We start from the raw sequence: 19,837 nt of genomic DNA, 5'->3' as shown, positions 1-19,837 counted from the left end.
CCAGCAAGAGTCATAGGTAGCAATTGAATAGGTAAAACGTAACCGGCTAATAAGATCTTTCCGTTTTCTAGAGCTTCGGAGATTTTAATAATTTCGCCATTAGCGGTCTCGACGCTTAGAGTTTTATTAAGTTTGACTAAGGGTTCGTTTAATAGACTACAAAACTTATAATCTATAAAACTTAAATTGGCTCCTGAATCAAACAAGACTCTAGCATAGGCATTGTTAACAAGGAATGTACCGGTAATGGTTTCCGGCATGTCGGCCGCTTTCTTAGTATCCAAGACGAAGACTCTTGCGTTGCCCTTCTTGGGCTCGTTCTTTTGACCGCTACCACCCGCACCACCAGTCGCGGGCTTATTCTTGGGACACTCGAAACTAAGATGTCCCATCTCCTTGCAGTTGTAGCAGGTCATATTCTTCTTCCAACAATCGGTCGTGGCGTGGTCGGGTTTGTGACACGATTCACAAAGTCGCGAAGTCAAATGGCATCTCCCCCTATGATACTTCTTGCAAATTTTGCATTGTGGGATGCCGGGGTTGAAGCCAGATCTTCATTGATCGACTCATTTACCCTTGAATCGAGTACTTCCTTCTTTCTTTGGGTCTTGTGTTGTTTCATTCCTCTTGTCTTCTTCTTTGTTGCGGATCATTCCGCCCATCAAGTACCCGGAAAACTCCATCGCGGAGTCAGCGGTTTGTGGCAAGTGCGACCTCACCATGTCACGGATCTCTCGTGGTAATCCCCATATGTAGCGTGTAACTTTGCTGGATTCCGGGCTAACCAGCTGGGGAACCAGGCGACAGTATTCGTGGAATTTTGTATTATACTTACGAAGGTTTGTTCCAACAACCTTGTGAGATAAGAACTTGGTTTGAATTTGGTCCGTTTCGTGCATCGGACAGAACTTCGACATCAGCAACTCTTTAAACTTGCTCCATGACATGTTGTACATGACTTCCCTTCCTCTACTCATTATCAAAGTATTCCACCACTCTAGGGCCTCACCCCTAAACATTAGAGCAGAGTATTGAATCTTTTCTTCCTCCGAACACTTGCTCGCAATCACGATTGTCTCCATCTATTCAAGCCACCTCACGGTCGTGATGGCTCCCTTATCACCATGGAATTCCTTTGGCCCATAGTACTTGAAGTCTTGAACGTACACCCACCTATTTTGAGCCTCTTGAATTCTTGACGAATGCCACCATCAGCGTTTGATTCATGTACACTTTCATCTACACGCGAGGGTCTAGAACGGGGTTTAGAAACAGATTTTCGGGAAGGATTAACCGAGTGAGAATGTTTTGTTTGTCTAGATTGGGACCTAGCCATGGATTCTTCCATAACTGCATCTTTAATCATCTTTTGAATTCGATCCATAAATTTTTCGGGAATTGGATCTTCTTGTTCTTTTTCGGGTCCCTTTCCTTTTTCTTTTTGTTTTTCGGCTTCCTTTCGAGAAGCCTCAAAGTTATTACTTTGTTGAGACATTTTATCTTTTTCTTTTCGATTTATATATGAAATTTAACGAATGTTCTTTATTAAACACACATTTAATTTATTTCAACATTTGTATATACCATACATGGTATATACAAGGATTATTACAACACCACACACATATATATACCTTCATATTCGATGTATATATATTCTTATCCATACATCACTTAACATGTTACACACAAACTAGATTACACACATACACTTCATCTCTTGAAACACGCCATTACCATCATCATTTCAGTCCTTCAAAAACTTCTTAACAACCTTTGTCAGTTTGTTGCATTTGTGAAGAAGCTTCTCTCCCATCTTCTTCTTTTTCTTCCCTTCCTCAACCACCTTCTTCCTCTAGTCATCAGTCTCGTGCAGAGCGCGATCCAGGTGTTCTTCATATGACTGCGGGACTATGTCGGGGTATCCATATTGTGGAGGTGGGTCGCGGTAACCCAATGTCACCATCTTGTAATGATTCCTCGGTTCACGATACGGGACCTCAGTCAAATCGGATGCGAGGTAGAAGAAAGTCTTAGCAGCTTTGTTTTGCTCACGAATCTCATTGGCTTGTTCTTCTTCAGTTGGAATCACACCTTGGAACGGTGGGAAGCTTGACGAAGCTTGGTTCTTGATCTTCTCATGATACTGAACATACGGATCGACGGAACCGTAGCTTGGGTTGTGGGAAGTGAGTGATCCATCCATGGATGTTCATATCTCGTTAGACTTATCGGGATGCTCTTCTTCCGGTTCGGACTCTTCCACAGGGTCCTCCTCTTCCTCGGGGTCCTCTTCTTCCTCCATAGGCTCTTCCTCATCTTCCATATATTGAGTGGTCTCGTTGATCATTGCGGGCATTTTAAAACTCTCGTAAGGCATCGTCACCCTCATTCTTGGTTTGAGGGATGATCCTTCGCCATTGTTGGGTCGTGAGTGGACTTCGTTCATGGTGGAGCTTCCAGTAAGCCACCTTCGTGGGTCAGAGTGGCACTGCATCCAGTCGGAGGATGAGGATCATGGTTCTTCCTTTATGGGTCGGTTTGAAAGGAAGGCATAGGATGGGTGTGCATTTGGGAAATATCCGGTGGGAAAGTATTGCGGTATCTCCGATGGTTGATACGTTGGTATTTCGGATGGATGATATATAGGCATTGTGGGTGGATGATAGCTCGAATGTCTTGAGGGTTTGATTTTTGGTGGTGGCAGACTATCGGGTAATTTAATTGGGCATTGCTCAGTCCCGAGGAAGTATATCGGTTTGGGACGTTCAATGTATTGGTCTCGGCTAAAGAAGGCCTCAAAGTAATCCTCATCCATGACGTCTTTTGGGAATTTGTAGTATTTTCTTGCTCTTCTTGCTTCACGATCATAATACTCCATTAATCTCTCATAAGACATCTTTCGAGGGTGGTTTAGAATGTAGAGAGGGAAAGAGAGGGTTACCAACCAATCTTATCCCTATTCAAATAAACAAGTAAGATATTTTTCCTATGCTTGGATCGAAGCTTGGGTATTGTTTTAAAATACCCAATTCGCTAAGATCGATGGCTCTGATACCAACCTGTCACACCCCGATATTAGGCCTAGGAGTGCGACTCGACAGTTGGTACCGCAATTGTATATAAATCAGAGTTTACGGGTTATTAGCGGAAGACTTTATAAAACATGTGGGTTTAAAAATAAAATATTTACATTACAAAAGACGAGACGAGAATCTCGTTTGGATTTACTTGTTTATAAGTTTAACAAAATCATCATATTTTAATATTCAACAAAATATTTGAGCCATCGGATTCTTGAGCCTTCGTCCTTCAAGCTCTATTCTTGGTTACCTGCAAAATGTTATAAAAATACTTTAGCAAACATTTTCTGGTGAATATGCTGACGCAAAAATATTTTCTTTTACTTTGTTACCCCTCGAGGGTTACGCAAGCCTCGGCCCATCTTGGCTTAGGAATAACAAAGTTAAACAACATCATTATAAACTCGAGTCTCTACACTAGGTCACCCCAGCAAAACACCACGGCGTTTCGACGTACTTAGGTACCATAAATATACACAAGGTCATTCTCACTCGAACATACTTTGGTTTGGCCCATCGTCGCTGGAGGTCGTGACCAGGCGTGGTGCGATGTGCCCACCGCATTTAACCACATATGTAAGGATCCAGACAAACGTATACTACAGCCTGAGGGCTAGGCTTTTACTCTTATTTATAATGTTTTTAGAGACACTTAGTCTCATGTAAAGTTTTACACATAACACATTTATTTGTTTGAAAACAAGTTTGTAAAAGTGGGGCATATTAACCTTTGATCGGGATCGGTTTCCAACACCGTCCTTGCGTTCTCTTTCTTGCTATCTCGCACCTATAGTACGAGTATAACTTTTTATTAGTCGGATATACAATCCGGCTTAAGACCTTTAGTCTTATTTATCTCGATGAACCGTTAGTTCGATAATCTTTTACTTTAAAACCTTTAGTTCAAAAGCAATATTTATAAACCTTTAGTTTATTGTAAAAACCCGACGTTTCTTGTTTTCTAAGAAACGTATTCTTTTTCTTTAATTATTTAAGAATACCCTTATTACTTAAATAATATTCATAACAAAGAATTATATATATAATCACACACATATATATATGTACACTTTTATGTTTCTTTCTTTTATTTTCTTTGTTATATATATTTTCTTTTCATAAACATCGAGTATAATTCCGACTTAGGGTATTAAGCCTTTATAATATTTTATTATTATTTTAGTCGGGCATTACACTTACCTTAACTCGGCTTATAATTCTCTAGATACTCGAGCAGCAGTTCTACGCCACTTAGTCTTTTCAACACTCGCTTTGATCGCCACTTCTCTTCGGCACACTTCTCGAGCCACCAACACTTCACGGCACGCACTTCGAGATGATTGTCGGGATATAAAATCAACACCACCTTCTTGTTCAGGATGTCATCGAGGAGTGGTATGAATATCGAGGTATGGCACGAGAATCGAGGAATCGGGCACGGTTTTCGAGGTGGATCGAGGGTACGATTTTCGAGGTGTAGTGAGATGTTTAGAGAGAGAGAGTTGTATGCAGATTTTGGTGTGAAGTTATAAAGACCCGAGGCTGCTATTTATAGGTAAAATTTGGTTTCCCATCGCGGTACGCGACGGGTACCAAGGACCCCGTCGCGTAGCGCGACGTAGCCCAACTGAGTCAACGTAGGTCTGCCACGTGTCGCCACGTGTCGCCACATGGCAGACGTGTGCCACGTGTTAACACTTGGCGGCGACATGCCACGTGTGGCCACGTGTCGGGACACGTGGCTACCAGTGTGCCACGTGTGAACACGTGGTGAAAAGGTGTCAGGCGTGTCAGGCCACGTCATCCCTGTACGCGATGACGTAGGCTCAACGGCGATCGCGTATCGCCCTTGACATCTTCTAGAATTGTTGGTACATGATGTCAGTAGTTCAGTGTATAGTGTCTGTAATCGAGTCAGTTGGATTAGTGTTTTGTAATAAGCGAAGTTAGCTCACAAGTTCGCTTATTTAGGCGAACTTGTAGAGTAAGCGAAGTTAGGGACAACTTCGCCTGAACATGCCAGGCGAAGTTGTCGTGTTTATAAGCTTCTAGGTTACGGCTTGTTTAGTAATTATTCAATTGTATCGAGTTTACGAGTTCTGTAATCGGTGATTGACATCACGTGTTTCCAGATGCAATACAACGAGTCTTTGTTTATTGTAACGTGTGTTTGATCGTGTTAGCTCGTATCGTCTTCTACGTTCGTAACGTCTTACGTAGGGATTCCGCACCTACGTAGAACGAGATATTCCGTGTAGATCCGGCTGGGAACCTACAATTGGTATCAATGCATTTGCTCGTGATTGTGTGGTTCGGGATTATCACGCGGGTGTAGAAATCGTTCCGTTCGACTTTTCGCGGGACGAGTTTACCGAGTTTTTGTGTCCTACTCACCTCCCACCATCATAAACAACCCATTACACCTTCACATACCTCGCAAAATCCAGAATTCAAACCTGTAAAATCATCGTGTTCATCAGGCGAAGTTGCTGTCACTGTTAGTAGGGTTTAGGCGAAGATATAAGGTTAAGCGAAGTTATCCACAACTTCGCCTACCTCACAAGTTCGCTTATCTCAAGCGAAGTTATCTACAACTTCGCCGAATCAGGCGAATTTAAAAAAAAAAGTGGAGCGAAGTTCAGAATCAGCGAAGATCAGACTTAAGCGAAGTTACCCACAACTTCGCCTACAGTACTGTTAAGAATAAAATTTTTGTTTTTCGGGTTTCTTTGTGTTTCATGAAAGATGTCTTCAATAAACATTACGGAACTGGTAAAGATGGAAGTGGAAGCGGGATCAGCTACTAAGGCACCGAAGATGCTTAAGGGAACCGATTTTGTGGCGTGGAAGGATCGGGTCGAACAGTATGTTAAGTACCAAGATGCTAAGATGTGGGTGTGCATACAAGATGGATACATTCCACCAACTGCTTTGTATGAGGGTCATGAACAGATAAAGAAATACAATAAGATGGAAGAAGAAGAAAAGAAAATGTATGAGGCTGAAAGCAAAGCTCATGCAACGATAACAATGGCTCTTCCACAAGAGATTCTTCACACCTTCAGGAAGTATAAAACTGCCAGAGAGCTTTGGGAAGCGCTTGAAAACCGATTTGAGGGTAATATGGGGATTCGTGCTTCAAAGATTAAACTACTTAAAACCTAATTCTCGGTGTTCAAGTATCTGAAGAATGAATCACTTGATGATATCATCACTAGATATTATCATCTGATGACCGAACTAAGCAATTATTCCATTGCTTACAAAGAAGATGAGATCGTGGAAAAGCTTCTTGATGCTCTCCCACCGAAATGGGAGATGTACACTGTGTTGATGAGAGAAGACAAAGAGTTTGCCGATTATGACTTGGAAACAGCAGTCAACAAACTACGAACTTTTGAACTTAACATGGTTCGAAAAGAGACACCAACTGATCAGGTTCAGGATCCAGGAATGTATGGTGCAAAAGTTAACTCAAGTTCAAGTTCGAAGTCTGAATCATCTGCTTACTACTCAAAGGGAGAGTCGGGCGCTAACTCAACACATGAAAGTCATGTATCTCTCAACATGAATGGTGACGTGTGTTTTGTAGCTGTTGGAAATAATGCTTCTAAACCTCAAGCAACCAAGGGTAGTTTTTCCCCAAGTGTTTCGAACAACAACTACTTAAAGATGCCCATGAGTGTTAAATCTGCTGAACAGCAGTTTGCTCTATATGCATCTTTCATTGCTTCATATGAAAATTACATTAAGGGTAAGATTGTTGATCCTGCAACTTTGGACGAAGACTATGATCAGATCGATGCTGATGATCCGGAAGAGATGGATCTGCAGTGGCAGATGGCGATGATTGTGAGAAGGGTTAAACGGTTTATGAAAAATACTGGTAGAAAGTTTGCTGGTGAAAGACCAGGTTTTGACAAGTCAAAGGTGCGATGTTATAACTGTCAACAAAATGGACACTTTGCGAAAGAATGCACAAATGAACGTGTAGAACGCAGTCAAAACAGGTCTACACAACAGAGTGGGGGTGGTAATGAGAATAGGGCTATGATATCCAGACTGAACGGGGAGTACAACTGGAATCTGCATGTTGAGGAAGTGTTCGAACAGGCCAATTTGGCGAACATCGAAACGGCAGGAAGTGAGAAAGTGACTAGCGAAAATGAAGCTTACATGGCAGAAGTGACAGACCAGCTCACCGAGGTAAGTACTAAACTCCCTTGTACTAAATGTGAAAATCTGTCTGAACAATTGACAACTATAACTGATCAGTTTGTTAGTTTGGATGCTCAATTTAAAACATTAAAAGAAGATCATCATTTCACTAAAGCTAGAGAAAACAGTTATAAGGTAAAAATAAAAGCTAGTGAGAAAGATATTAGAAGTCTTAAAGCTAGTCTAGCTGAGAAAATACAAGTAATTGATCTTAGCTATGAAGTATTAGAAGAGAAAACCAAACTAATAGCTGAAAGGGATAAACAGATAGCTGATCACCAGGTGAAAGTGGTGGAACTAAACAGGAAACTTGAGCAATTCAGAAATTCCTCCGCTATACTTGATCACCTCGTTAGTGATCAAGGTTCCCCAGTTAAAAGGGGAGGAATTGGATATCATGAAGTTCCACCACCTTACAATCATAACTAAACTTATGATCCTAGTAATCAGAAATCTGTTGATGTTGATTTTGGTCAGACAGTTCCGGTTAAGGTTACTATTAAAGAACCAAAAGTTAGTAAAGGCAAAACAGGTAAGCCTGTTTCGAGTGTTAAGATTTCTGTTCCTAGTCCTGTCTCATCAAACTCGGACAAGTCATCCGAATCGAGTGAGACAAAAGAAGAGGCGGTGTTACCAAAAAGTGGAGAGAAACATAAATCATATGAAAAGAATTCTCCACTAAACCCGTATGTCCCACCATATGTGAGACAAACGGGCAGTAATGCAGCCTCAACATCTAAAACAACTATTGAAAAGAAAGTTGAACACAGGAGTTGTTTCAGATGCAATCAATTAGGACACCTAATTGCTGATTGCCCTCTGAAGCAGAGATTCAGAGGTGTGAGGCCTTCAAAAACTGAGAACAGAACTAACAGTAAGTACAATAATGGTAAATATGAAAACTAATCAAAGTTCAGAAATTGGACTAATCCAGGTTTTCAAAGAAATCGATCTCAGTTTTTCCCTGTTAACAACCAAATCATGAGTAATAATTCATTTAATTCACGAAGGTTTGGATGGCCTCATAGTAAATTTACAAGAAGGTATCCTTTTAGGACTTACAGAAATCATACTAATACTAACTTTGGACAGCCAAAGTACGGGATGTATCGACCCAAGACCAATAGGTCTTGGGTCCCCAGATTTTAATCCTCTACTTTAATCGTGCAGGAACAGTTGAACAGGGCTGCAAACAATCTATGGGTTGTGGATAGCGGCTGTTCCCGGCACATGACGGGTAACAAGAGATTGTTACACGAATGGAAACCTGTTCAGGGAGGAAGAGTGAGTTTTGCTGGAGAGAGCGGTGGAAGGATCACAGGAATTGGGACGGTGACTAATGGAAAAATGACGTTAGAGAAAGTGAATTTCATTGAAGAACTGAAGCATAATCTGCTGAGTGTATCGCAGATCTGTGACAAAGATTACACCGTGCACTTTACCAAGAATGAAGCGATCGTGCTGTATCCTGGTTTCAATATACCAGAGGATTGGATAGTTATGAAGGCTCCAAGAGAAAAGAATACGTATATTATGGACATGAGGTCAACTGAGATGGCAACAGAAGAATCGTGTCTTCTGTCAAATGCAATCAGAATCGGAAGTCAACAACAGGTGGTTGTCAGTTTCTTGGAGGCAGATTAGAGTCATGGCAATGCAAGAAGCAGACCTCAGTCGCCATTTCAACCTGTGAAGCAGAATACATGGCAGCATCCAACTGCTGCTCCCAGGTTCTTTGGATTCAACAGCAATTGCGCGATTATGGTCTGAATTTCACTCATACTCCAATTTGCATAGATAACACTGCTGCTATCTCAGTAACTAACAATCCCGTAAAGCATAGCAGAACTAAACATATTGACATCCGTCATCATTTTATACGGGATTGTGCTGAGAAGAAACTGATTGTGCTCGAAAAGGTTGATACGTTAGATAATTTCGCTGACTTGTTTACTAAAGCGTTTGACAAAAATCGTTTTCAAAACCTTGTTGAGCTGAATGGGATGATCAATCCCGAGTAACCGTATTTCGTGTCTTTGTTTAAAAAAAAACGTCACTATCGCTTAGAATTATGTCGGTTGCCTCAGTTTAAAGGACATATCTTCGGATATGTTTGGTCCTCATTTCTACTTGTAGAACATGAGGATAGCCATTAACCAGATAACTGAAAGTGACTGGGGCGGTTTATGATGTGTTTTTATTCTTTTGCTGAAAATTAGTCGTTCAAACTTAGTTAGAAGGACACATACTTGTATGTGGTCGGTCCAGCTGATCCATTGGATCTTCAGGATAGCCGTTAACCTGAAGACTTTGACTTGATCGGGGCGATAGAAGTTAAATTTTTTTTCGGGAGATGAAATTATTTTTCAAGTCTACTACTTCGTAAGAAGTTCCTTTACTATGTTTAACAGAAAATTGATCCAACCTTGGAAAGTGATAGATATACTGATTCTGTGTGCTTAACTAGTGAAGTTATTAGGCCTAAAAGACTTTAGAACAGTCATTGTATGACATGGTAGCTTTTTATGGTGCGTAAAAGTAGAAGTGATACTAACTAAATCTACTCGATTTTACGTGGAAACTCCATAAGAGTTGTGCATGTCTCCATATATATCTTTCCGAATGATAGGCAGAAAGCGATTACCCAGTCATACACGAGCCCGTGAGTGTTCTGATTCCCGTGAAGATAGCGTGTCAAGAAACTGCAGTGATCCAGATTCGGGACTTGCAGTTGATTACTACTCGGAAGTTGTGTAAAAACTTAAAAAAAAAAATAAAATAAAATAAAATAAATTTTTGTGTGTTATTGAGACATTCTAGAGTATATAATGTTAATACTTCTCAATCAAGATATAAGAAAGAGAACGGGAAGAAGACTCTACAAAGATGTGTAATTACTACTTAATCAGACACTACGGGTCGATGTCAACTCGGGGTGACTTGGGGAAAGCCAAATACGCTTTGAGAATAGATATGAGGCATCATAATCTCTGAGTTATTGACCATTTAAGTTTTGAGCTTAATTGAACCTAACCCGTATCACAGAAACAATGAAAACCATTCTAAGTTATTTACCTGCTTACAACCTGTTTCTTTATGTCATAATACAGCTGAACACTGATCTGTGTGCCAGTCACGTAATTAGTATGATTCCTGTTCGGATCTTTTCTAAAACATGGTAGTCCCTGTCGAGACTGAAATTTGATCCCGTATACTTTATTGTTAAAAATTTTCTATTTATGTAGTTGTATGATTTTATACCTGGTTACTTGGTCTTGATCGTATCATTTAATGCTTTAAAGGATGTTTTATAACTTAATTGCAAATTGGTCAAATTATGGGGTTTGTTTTGAAAAATTTAATATCGGCGAAGTTATCCCTAACTTCGCCTGCAATAGGCGAAGTTATCTATAACTTCGCCGGTATAACTCTGACCCTATATAAAGAAGTTTTAAGGTCAAACAGTTCATTATTTCTAAACCAGCGAACTTATCTTCCTGAAACCCAGCGAACTTAATCTGTTAACCCTAAGTGAAGTTGCATACTGATCCAATCTGTGTTTTCATTCTCGATTTCAATCCGATTAAAGGTGTGTAGTGTTGATAGATTGTACATTCACTAACAATTGATGTTATTCAGAGGTAGTATCGACCCGTTTCGTGACCTCGGACTTTCGAAACCTTAACATCCGATTTTCAAACTTGATATTACGTGATCGTAATCAACTTGGACGTCTAGATCGTCTTAAAAACATGTTCTACGAAATCCGCAATCTCCAAATTGACCCAATTCACCTCGTTCAAAAACCTTAACTGTTGCCGATTCATATTCGGCGAAGTTACAGTTTAGGCGAAGTTATTCTTAACTTCGCCTGAGGTTTAACTACGCTTGATAATTAATTATGTAACAGTATTTGAGGCGATGTTGTGGTTAGGCGAAGTTATCATTAACTTCGCCTGGCCCTTTTTACTTAACTGTTATCCGGCGAAGTTCAAGTTGAGGCGAAGTTGTTCCCAACTTCGCCCCACCTCTAACTTCGCCTATACAGAATAAATCACAACTTCGCTCATGGTAACAGGCGAACTTGTGATTTGCCTTGACGTTTATCTAACTTAGTCTGTTTGTTGCAGAAATGGCTGCTGTAGCTGGAGCAGGCGGTGCTGGTGGTGATGATGGAGGAGATAACAACCGACAGTTCTTCCCGGGTCATAACATGTACATAACATTAGACCCGGACGCGAGTGGTGTTGATGATTTCCGCGAGATCATCACGTTCTTACTACGCTCGCGTATATTCCACACGATTACCACAACACTGCCGATATCCTTGCCAAACATTGAGGATTTTTGGCAGACAGTGGAATATGACTGTCGCGTCGAGCCCCCGGTCATGCGTGCAACGGTCAACAATCAGATTGTTCAGTTCTCATCTGAACAGATCCGGGCGGCTTTACGGTTTGGAGATGAGACGAGAGACGATCCGACAGATTTCGTCGCTCCATTCCGAGATGGTGCGTTTCTGAGGATGGGATACTCTGGTCCATTGGGAGATACTCAGAGAAGGAAGGGGTTCTTGCTTGACCAGTGGCGCTTTCTCATGCATGTCATGATTGTGTGCATGTCGGGAGAAAGGCTGGTACAGATGGCATGGGCGCGACCATGCAGTCGGCGATGACTGCTCTGACTTACAATAAGCGTTACAGCTTTAGTCAGATGGTCTTCTACGAGATAGATCGACAGAGAAGAGCGGTGGCGCGTGAGAGATTTATTATGTATCCAAGATTCATTCAGATGATCTTGAATCACGTTGCTCCAATGTTACCTCAGCGCCGCCCGATCAGATATGTAGAAAGTGTGAGCAAGAGGATCTTCGCCCAATGCAGATCTTCCAGTGCGAGGAGTAAACCTGAGCTCCGTCCTCGACATACTCCACTATTTGGGTACTTGATCAACCCGGAGTATGTGCCAGCTCGTGGGGACGAGTTTCGGGACCCGGCACCACAACAGGCTGGAGCACCTCAAGCTATACCTGCTGCTCCTGTTGTGTCACCGGAGGAGAATGTTGACCTTGATGCTGCATTTGGTGGTCAAGGCTTCTTTGATATGGATCGGGTTGATCCTGAAGAAGATGTACTGGTCTCGGTTGCAAGAGTTTCGTGTGTGAATGTGACTAGGACAGCTACAACGGTGGCTGATTCTGATTCTGATGATGATATGGATCAAGCGAGACGAATTTTGGTAAATCAAGAACGTATTCATGGGAAAAGAAAGAGAACTGATGATGACAGCGAGTCAGATTATGAAGAAGAAGTACATCAGTTGATTCGCAGATCAAGAAGGGAACGGGCAGGTGCAGATTTGGGAGCTGGTGAGAGCTCAAGGGTGGTACGTTTCATCCCACCCACACTGTCCGGTATGACAATTGTTCCGTCATCATTGCAAGTTACAAGGCCAAGCGCCACGGATGTTCCCGTGGTGGCTACCTCATCTATCTTTGGCCTCCCGCCCACTACATTCCAACTATCGACTCCGGAGATTGTCTCGTTGCCACCTCCAACTCTTACTCCAACGGAGGTCGTGGCACGATTTATTGAGTCGACGGTTGTAGCGACTGCAGGGTTGTCAGTTACGTTGCCACCTGTGGTTACGTTTACGCCTACTTCTGAGGTCCCGGTTACATTGGAAATCCCTCCTCAGTACACTCAAGATATATCACATCTGAGGTTTGATTTCGATGCAACCTTATCAGACTCAGAACGAATAGCAGAACTTGAACGGGTCGTGGCAGAACAATCAAGGGTGAATCTTATCCAGACCCATGCTATTCAACGCCTCGTTGCAGAGAACCAGATACAGTCGTCCCTGCTGATAGAACATGGCAAAATCATTGATGCTTTGAAGGAGTTCTTGGCATCTCAGGGGGAGACGAGCTGTAAAGTCGATGAGCTGAGGACTAAGAAGCGATATGATAGAGACGATGATCCCAATGCATCGAAAGGTGCAGGTGGAGAGTTGCCAAGAACTGAACAAGCTCTTGGGACTTCCACAACTCAGGGGGAGTCAACAAGTGCAGCGGGCGGTTCGGGTGATGATGTGGTGATAGTAGATGTTGAGGAGATGGATGATGAGTTTATAGGTGATGATGATGTATTACCAGTTGAAGAGATAGAGAAGATTGGTGCAGAGATTGTTATTGATAATGATATTGAAGAGGGAGAGATAGTATAGGAGAATGTAGAGCATGAGATTCCGGATGTTGATAAGGCAGATATGAGTAAAGATATGGGAAATGATGAGACAGAATGGGAAGAGCAGCCTAGATGGAAAGAAGGCTACGCTCAGTGGTTCGTAAAAACGAAGAAACCAGCGGTTCCTACTATGTTCAAGAAGAGTTACAACATTAGAGGTTATGCTGAATCGAGAAAGGGGATTATATGATGGATATATGATGAGCAGTTGAGGCTCTTTGTGATTAAGAGGTATGATGGCATTCAGTACTTCAAAATACTGTTGAGATCGTTGAATACATTGCCAGAATGTGAAGTGAAAGACTTAGCCAGATTGGGATTGATAAACAGAAGTGATCATAATATGGCTAGAGTCATTGGGAAGATTGTTTGGAAGGAAAGTATAAAAGAGAAGAAGTTCGAGCTGTTGAAACCACAAAAGGGACAACTTATTGAAGATAAAGATAGAGGATTGAGAGCAGATGACAAGCCTTGGATGAATATGAAGTATAAGCCGATCCGGTGTTTAAAAGAAGTGCCGATGAAACAAATGCCCAAGGATGTGCTGAAAGATCTAAAGTGGTGGTATGTAGATTGTGAAACAGCTGAAGCAGTTATGGAGGACGAAGATGAACAAGAGCTACTGAGAGTATATGATCCGATGCATCTAGTGAACTTGTCTCAAGCTGATCTGCAGGTGCTGAACGAGAAGAAGATATTCTATATTCCGGCTTGGAAAGAAGAAGCGAGGAAGTATCAAAGAGTTGTTTCGGTATGTGTACGAGAAGGAGTGCATGCTTGAAGATGATGATACAAGATTGTTGAGATTACAAGACACGTGCTTGAAGATAAAGATATGAAGCTACTGCCAAGGGGGAGTCTGTTGGTACATGATGTCAGTAGTTCAGTGTATAGTGTCTGTAATCGAGTCAGTTGGATTAGTGTTTTGTAATAAGCGAAGTTAGCTCACAAGTTCGCTTATTTAGGCGAACTTGTAGAGTAAGCGAAGTTAGGGACAACTTCGCCTGAACATGCCAGGCGAAGTTGTCGTGTTAATAACCTTCTAGGTTACGGCTTGTTTAGTAATTATTCAATCGTATCGAGTTTACGAGTTCTGTAATCGGTGATTGACATCACGTGTTTCCAGTTGCAATACAACGAGTCTTTGTTTATTGTAACGTGTGTTTGATCGTGTTAGCTCGTATCGTCTTCTACGCTCGTAACGTCTTACGTAGGGATTCCACACCTACGTAGAACGAGATATTCCGTGTAGATCCGGCTGGGAACCTACAAGAATCTTTGACCAAGCCCCATCGCGGTACGCGATGGGCTCATCCTTTGTCCGGTCGCGCATAACGATAGAACAAGAAAACATAATTTTCATTTTAGCCCTTGGAGTTTGGAAATTGGCAGAATTGATCCCTTAACTTTGGAAACTTGACATTTTTGGCCCAAAATTCCCGTGATGTTACAACGGGTTTTATAAATTTATTATTATAATATTATTTACAAGATTAAAAATATTTAAGGAATTTGTTGTTATCGGTATTATTTTAAAGTTACAACGACATTATATATATATATATATTAATTATATAATTATTTTGCGAGTTTTAACGAGCGGTTTGGGTTTGCAAAAGTTGATACTTGAACGAAAATCGTTAACGGAAGTCAAAACATCTTTTATTTAACTATAAAACTAATTTTATTTATTTTGTACGATTTTATAAATATATAATTAATTTATTCAAACTAATAAAAATGGTTTTCATAAAATGTAAAACAGGTTTGTTGTGACCCGGGTTCGAACCCGGGTCTCCATAACCATATGAAGCATACACAGCCACTAGACCAAGGAAACTTTGTTGTTAACAGATGAAAGCAATTAAATATAAACAGCAACCCACACTTCATCTTCTTTACATAAAGCCCTATATTCAATTCTCCATAATCATTCCAGGTTTGATTAATTTGAGTTAGGGGTTTTGTTTGTTGGGTTTAAACGAATCAAACCATGTATTAATTACCTTAGTTGGTGTCGGAATGACGGCGAACGGAGCTTGGCCAGAATCGGGATTATAAGAACCGAATTTGTGATATAACGAGTTTGTTTGTGAAAGATTATGTCTGTAGCACGTTTAGAAGGGTAATAGGATGCTATTTATAGTTGTAATTGATCCGTTGGTTGATAAATCGATTTAATGAAACTTAATTATTATCCGGCGGTTTAGGGGATGAATCCGAACGTTGTAGTGTATTAATACACATAATGGGTCTTGATTAAGCTTTAAGATGATAGAGAAACGAGTTTATATCATTAAAATGGATTAAAAATGGCGTTTTGATGCGTTTTAATGGTCGCCGAATTTTGTTCTTCGCCGGAAAAACGCGGTTCAGGGGGAGGGACGGGCTGGGTAGGGTTATTTTAAATATAAAGTTTCACTTTAGCCCCCTTAACTTCTTAAATCCATATAAATTGTTTTTAAACTTATAAATCTTTAACTCTTTAACTTTATAATTATACATAATTGACTAAAACTTGTTATATTTAATATTCTTAGAATGTTTACGTTTTATATCCATATAGATTAAACTTTGATAGACTTTCATAGCTCGGAGATTCGTTAACTAAATTAAATAAATAGAAAATGAACGAATAATAACTATAAATCATCTTAATTAATTAATATTAAATGATAAATGACAAACACGAATTTATTGAAATGACACAACGGGTCGGTTTAACGAATACAAATACGAATACGGATCCGAATAAAAATTGACAAATGTCACACCTGTAACACGGGAGGATCAGACTAGTGTAGTTATATATCTTAGCAAAATTTCGTAGCTAAAAGTTCGTAGCTAAAAAAATGTAGCTAACAATCCATAGCCAACAATTTTATAGCAAAAGATGTAGCTAATGTAACTAAAATAACGACATCTCTTTTGATATCTAAGATCATAGCAAAATTCTGATTCCGTAGCAAATAAGTTAGCTACGAGTCTTGTACCTACGAACCAAGTCCGTGGCAAATCCCATAGCAAACCCTGTTTTGCTACAGATTTGGCCGTAGCAAATACCACTTTTTGTAATAGCGCAATTCCTTTATGTGCAGTTGTTTAAATGATGACAGTGTTTTTGAAGTTGGTGTGTCGCTACCTGTAAAAATAGAACTACTGGTAGGTTTGGTCCGTTTGGACATTTTTAACTTAGTCGTATAAGGTTGTAATCTTTTGGCGTGACAACATTTAATGTTTTTCGCCCTTAGGGTGCCCGTAGTGGGCGATAAAACAGCCCAAAATGGGGCGATAAATCTTTGGCACACCACCCCCAGCCCAAGGGGCGAAATATGGGGGGGGGGGATGAGTTCTTGTCGCCGTGCTTCACTTGTGTTTTATAATTATTATACTTGTTTGGGTGTGGTGTATATATATATATATATGACTGGTTTCTTTTGAGAACCGCTTTGAGTTTTAAGAACTCGAAAGAACTCAATGTAACAATTTTTTTACACACCGAATCGACTTATTAAACATGTGTAACTAAAGTTTAAACTTGTGTTAGTTGTGTAATCATCAAAAATACTTATTTTCTGTACGGCCCCGTTACCGGTGCCCTACATTTGGAAGTTGGGTTTACTCATAAACGCAATTCTTTATATCAGAGTTAATTAAAACTTTACGCGGAATATAAAACTTTCATAAAACATTACATCTCAAATCATAAACATGTCTTAAAACATTCTTGTCTTTCAAAATCAAAGCATAACTTATAAAACGTAACAGATCTTCAGATGCCAGACCCTTATTCTTCTGCCACGTATCCCCGCTCAAGCCAGCTGTCTCATTCTACTCACCTGCATGCATACTAAAAGTCAGCTACGCTGAGTGAGTTCTAGTTAATCATATATCAGACAATACATACACTCACCTTCAATCATACGTACGAAGATACATAATAGCTACTTTACTAATTTACTTTCATTTCATACTTTCATACATACGTACATACTTTATTACTTTCATACTTTATGTTTACTGTCCATTCTATCTCAGATATTATTAGGGTATGATTATTCTTTCCTTTGTCTATCTCAGATATTATTAGGGTATGATCCCTTTCTTGTCTATCTCAGATATTATTAGGGTCTGATCCCTCTTTACTTCTCTATCTCAGATATTATTAGGGTATGATCTCTTTCTTCTCTATCTCAGATATTATTAGGGTCTGATCCCTTACTTCTTCATATTCGTACATACTGTCTTTACATACCGGCAACATACATATACTTCCTTTAATCATTAATACATTGTACATATATATATCATATACATTCATCTTTCATATGCATACCTCCCTTGTCATTACGTGCAATATCCGAAAATCGTTCACGTACCGACAAGCTTTCATTCACAATCATAACATATTATCTATCACATAAATCATATATGGCATACACTTACCATTTAAGGTAAGTGTATTAACTATCACACCGAGTATGCACACAGCCCCGAAAACAATACAAGGAAATGGGGCTAGAAACTCACCTAAATGCAGTTACGTTCACCGTTTATGGTTATCCCTCTCTTGAGTTGTGCACGGCTAACTGTATAATAATTACACGTATCAATTTAACCATCACTACCCATAACGTGTTTCTAGTTTAATAATTGCCCCAAACGAACGGGGGTCCGGGGGCAGCGCCCCTGGCAGCGGGGTTCTAGGGGCGGCAGCCCCTAGCGGGGTCCAAGGGGCAGAGCCCCTGGCTGGGGTTAAGCTGCCTTAAAACATTTTCTATTAACATTTTAAATTATTTTCTAAGTTGGGCTTATTTGCTAAGCCTAAGATAATGGGCCAGTTTGCTTTATATTAGATATGGGCTTAGCCCAACCGTCCATTATGGTATCTGGGCCCAACTGGATTTAGGCCCAAAACCCAACCGAGAACTGGCTAGCCGAGAACTCTTGGCAGAGAACCCAGCTCATGACCAAGAACCCATCCTGACCGAGAACTATGGTCTGACCGAGATCTCGTGTTAACCGAAATCTCATCTTTAGCCGAGAACATGGGTTGACCGAGAACCCTTGGTCACCGAGAACCCTCGTTGACCAAGTTCTCTCGTTGACCGAGAACCCATATGGAGGCTCAGGTCCGAGAACCCCTTGTCTGATGCATTCAGCTCAAATTTCCTACTTTCAAAATCCATTTATGGATCAAATAACGGTTTACGTTCCATAATTACACTTTTAATCGTCTGAATCCCAACCTCCTTAACCGTTTAACGTTCGTTATCACCCCTTTGCCAAGATCTAACCCGTTTCTAGCATAAAGCTTGAACCTTTAAGCATAAAAACGTTCATTAAGCTAAATCTAGGTTTTCTTGATGAACCGTTCATAACTATAAGTGTGTTAAGTCCATTCTAATAATCAAGTTTGCAACTTTATGATTTATCTAGACCCGATCTACTCTAGGTTTGAGTTTGATGATTATTCGTTCATAAAAATGTAACCTTTAAGATCAATAACATACCTTTAGACGTTTGTAAGGTCACGACTAGCTTGATACGTGGTCTTGGACTTGTTATCTTGCTAGTATGATCAAAGGTCCAACGTTGTTATGATCGGTTTAAGGTTTGGATGGTGGTCGGCGGCTATGGGTGGTGTTTTTGGCTTAATTGTGTGTTTTAAGGTGTAGGCAATTGTGTAGAATGGATGAAAATGGAAAGGATTAGGGTTTAAGGGGTATTTATACTCCCTTAAGCCCATGGACCTAAGGCCCATCTTTCCTTTTTGGTCCATGATTAGTTCCATCTAATTAGCCTACTTTCTTTCCATCTTTATTATTTTATTATTTTTTTAACCACTTAAGTTAACTTGTCTACTAAAAGAAATACTACTAAAAATATTATTATTAAATTTTGGGATGTTACATTTTCTCTTCTGATTTATTTTTTAATTAAATTGAATCTCAGCCACATATTTCATACCATTCAATTAAATGTGTGGTCTAAAATTGAGTTCTTAAAGTTCTCACAACTCATCAAGTTCTCAAAATATCCCTCCCCTATATATATATATAGAGAGCTACAATACCATTATACCCCTAAAATAAAAACTCATCATTTGATGATTGGGCGCCACATTGCACAAAACGGCCCACTTTGTAGCCCCTCCACTACGCATAACCTTATAAGATATTCAAGTATTATTATTTTAATTATGTTTGTGTAAGAATGTTATGAATCCAGAACTCACTCAAATAAGTTGAATTTTTGAATGCACGTCAAATTGATAAGTATGATTTT

Source organism: Bidens hawaiensis, unplaced genomic scaffold, assembly GCF_021521415.1.
Source record: "Bidens hawaiensis isolate Kalapana, Puna unplaced genomic scaffold, B.hawaiensis_p1.1 tig00002423_1, whole genome shotgun sequence".
NCBI classification, from domain to species: Eukaryota; Viridiplantae; Streptophyta; class Magnoliopsida; order Asterales; family Asteraceae; genus Bidens; species Bidens hawaiensis.
This window is presented reverse-complemented; position numbering follows the sequence as displayed.